Source organism: Gymnoscopelus braueri, assembly GCF_963280865.1.
Source record: "Gymnoscopelus braueri genome assembly, chromosome: 15".
Lineage (NCBI taxonomy): Eukaryota > Metazoa > Chordata > Actinopteri > Myctophiformes > Myctophidae > Gymnoscopelus > Gymnoscopelus braueri.
Genome location: NC_137620.1, coordinates 15,814,254 through 15,818,268, shown reverse-complemented (window position 1 = coordinate 15,818,268; position 4,015 = coordinate 15,814,254).

Genomic DNA, 4,015 nt, shown 5'->3' with positions numbered 1-4,015 from the left:
ATGCTTAAGTGTCCTTGAGCAAGTCACTTAACCATTAACTGCTCCCGGTGAGCAGGTTGGTGCCTTGCATTGGTTGCCACCGCCTTCAGTGTATGAAACGGTGAATGTAATGCACATTGTAAAGCGCTTTGGTGAAAGGTGCTATATAAACTCGGCAAACTGGCCTTCATGTTTACTGCCCCTGCAGCCTGGAGCCACTTGCAGATAGAGTTGCATCTAGGTATTTTTTCAAATGGTAGATTTTTCTGGAAATTGCAATTGCTTCTTGCTTTTTTCTTTGACTTTGTGAGTTTGTACTGTATGTTTGCTATGTGCTTTTAGTGTTTGTTATAATATTATTTCAATGTTGTTTACAATACTGTATTGCTGCTATCTTAGCCAGGGCTCCGTCAAAAAAGATATCTTGTAATCTCAACAGGACACTGGTTTGTCCAATTAAAAAGGTCAAACAATGTTCTTCCCGCATGGAATGTTCTCTCAAGGTGGACCTTCTCATTATGACAGTGAATGGTGTGCATTTTGGCAGAGTTATTCATCATTTGACATTTAACAATTTAATTTAATTTGACATTTGGGGTGGTGTGAAGGAGTGGTGGAAGTATTTATAGGATAAGTAGCCTGCGAGCTAGTTCAGGCAGATACACTTGAGAGGTTTGTGGGCGATGCATGACACGTGTCAAGCAGCTGACCAATTTGGTGGTTTATTTAAGCTCACCTCATTCATTGTACTTCCTCTTTCTGTCAGTGCTGCCACTGAACATTTTATGTGCTTTGGTTGCTCCCACCACCACCCCAGCACCACCAGTAGGCTGTAGGCTGTTTTTCACCTGGGGGGTTTATAGATGTATATCTCCCTGCTCTTTAATTGTTGTTTCCTAATATGCTGAGCAGGAGCGGTGTAGAGCCTAAACACCAAGACCACCAAGGACCTAATGGATTGGTTGGCCGGCTGGTGGACAACCGTGGCCATGGGCCCCCATCACTATGACTCAGACATAACCATATATAGAGTTCACTATATGACTCAGACATAATCATATATAGAGTTCACTATGACTCAGACATAACCATATATAGAATTCACTGTGACTCAGGTATAACCATATATACATTACATTACATTACATTACAGTCAGGCAGGGCCTCACGGACTCCCGCCGCCTCGGGTAGGAGTTTTGATGGGGCCCGCCGGGGAGCGAGGGGTTCCAGGCCTTGGAACCCTGGGACGGGGGTCCCGACTGAAGCCCTCGCTGCCTCCATAGGCTGTTCCAGGCCGCACCTGGAGATAGCCCTCCGCAGCACTGCCGACACGGGCTCGGGAGGCTCCCTCACCCCTCTAGGAGCCATCACCCATGGTGCCGCTGGCTCCGTCCAGGCAGCTGCTGCGGGCACGAGGATCTCCGTTTGCGCCGATGTAGGTACGAGAGGCCCCGGACTGGACCTCGGGGCCTCCCGTGTTCGACGGGGGGAGGGTCCGGCCTCCACCTCGTCTTGGGAAGCCTCACCTATCCCGGCGTCCTCCCCATCTGAGCCTCCTGGCGTCGGCGTGTCGCCCCAGGCGAGGACGGAGAAGGAGGGGGAGGAGGGAGGAAGCCCACTGGCCTCGGCTGACACTGCGCGGTCCGGCGAAGGCGACGGAGGAGCCTCTCTCCGGACTTTCGTCCTGGCTCCGCTGGATCTTGGTGCATCCTGTGGTAGGCCTGGCCCGAGGTCCGTGCTTACCACCGACGCCGTGTGGCCCATGGCGAGGCCAGCGTCGGTGTTAGCATTGCTGCTGGCGGCCGCCAGGCCCTGGGCCCTTCTGAGGCGGCACTCCAGCTGATGGACCGTGAAGTCGTCACTGGGCCTGCATGCGTCTTCGTCGCCCGCGTGGTTCAGGGCGAGCCACGCATGGTTGTGCCCCAGGCACAGGATGCACAGCCGATGGCGGTCGTCCGCTGCTACTGGTAGGCCGCAGCCCGTCAGACCGCAGACACGAGGCACCTCCATCTTCTTTTCCTCCAGTCACCACGAGGTAGGTAAGCGCAGCTAGGCTAACCCAACCTAGCATACGCCTGTTAGCTTAACGCGGCCTGTAGTCTGGCTAGCGGCGTTAGCTAACTTCTTAGCTCGTGGAAAACTGAGAGGACAGGAAAAGTAACGCGGGAGCGCTTTTAATCTAACAACGATAAACTGTAGAAATAACGAAAACGCCCGTAGAGCGACACTGGGTGCCCTCGCTATGGGTTTAGTTGGGATTCGTCGAAGTTTATCGCAGTTGCTAGTCGTGTTGTCTTCAGGACTCGTGCGCATTCGCTGCTAGCAGAGTGAAGGAAGAGAATGAACCTGGTGACGCAGGGGGCTTTATAGCCAACCGGTTTCCGGTTTGCGTCACAGAACCCTGTCCAATCGAAGATTGTTTCCGGGAGCATATGGGTCATTCCAGAATTTAAGGACATTTTACGTCCCACCCAAGAAATGTCAAATAATCCATTTACAAAATACTAAATAATGCAGTCCTCTTGGTAAATGCTAACAGCTATCTAAACAGCTAGCTTCTATTCCTGAGAAAAAGCTAACATTAGCATAGATTTGCAATCCTGTTACTTGCAGCCCTGTTACTGTGATTAGAGTAACAGGGTTGTACAACATTAACAGGGTTGCATTAATATAATTAAAACACTATTATTTATGGTTAAATTAAAAACATTACATAATCTAAACTATAATTTAGGTTAATCTACATATTTTAAACATTATTGAATTTTACAGACTATATTGCTTCATTTTATTTTAAGAATGTAGTCAAAATGAGTTATAGTTGTTTGGTGGCAGTGGTGGGATGGTATGCCTTTATGAATTTGACAACTGTGAAGTAGACCATGATGCCAGGTGGTCGTGGAAGAGGCTGAGTTACCAGGCTGAACCCAGTTGAACAGGGGAGTCAAGAAAGTGTTTGGCGTGAGGGGAGCATTGGAGTTAGGGCCTCCAGTTAAAGGGGTTGTCATCTCTGTTCCCGATCCATCTGACTGTTCTCTGGTAGCCGCCAAACCAAGTGATTAAGGACCAGTGGTGCGACCAAAAGAGGCTACAGTGAGTACTCCAATGGCACCACCTGTTGATACTAGCTTCATGGAAGAGATGAGGAACTTTATGTGTCGTTCTAAAACGGACTGAATAAATCTTGTTCTGGCCGTAACCAAGTCCAAACAGCTTATGGTGCAATGGACACAGAGACATCACGACAGCCCATGCCACTGGATCAGAGACCTGATAATCCACCTAACCGAACTCCAGCCTCTCATGTTTCAGAACCGAGAATCCCAGACATCAGAGAAGGTGAGGATGCTGAGAGCTTTTCTGTGCGGTTTGAGTGCATGGGGGTGGAGGCAGGGAAAATGGGTTGACCCGGTTGTCACTTTATTGACCAGACGGGCCCTTGAAGCATATGCTGGCATGGATGAACAACAGGCAGAGTCATACGAAGCTATCAAAACAGCAGTAGGCCTACCAAACAAATACAATGCTACTGAAGAGACTTATCGACAGAGGTTCTGCAGCACCATTGTTCCAGCAGAGGAGACTGTCAGAGAGATCTGACTGAAGGGGCTGTACAAGTGATGGATGCGTCCAGGCAGTCGTACCAAGGACGAGATTGGAGAGGTCATCATTCTACTACTACTACTATGCTACTACTTGCTGGGGAGGGAGTTCAAGCTGCTGACTGACCACTGAGCCCTAAGGTGGATGCACTAGCTTGATGCAACATCAGAATGCCCTCCAACCATACCAGTTCACTATTAAGCATTTTTGTGGTAAGAAAAACCTTATTATTTTTCATGTTTGAGCCAAAGGGAGAAGGGGTGAAAAATATCATGGAGGCTCATTTCTCCAGTCCCAAAATTCCAAACATGTAATCACATTCATATTCAGGTATGAGGTCATTGATTGTGTAATGTTTGCAAGGGGAACGTTCAGATTCCTCTTGCTCATGTTTTCACTATTCACTTTCACTATTCTTTGTCTACAGACTTAA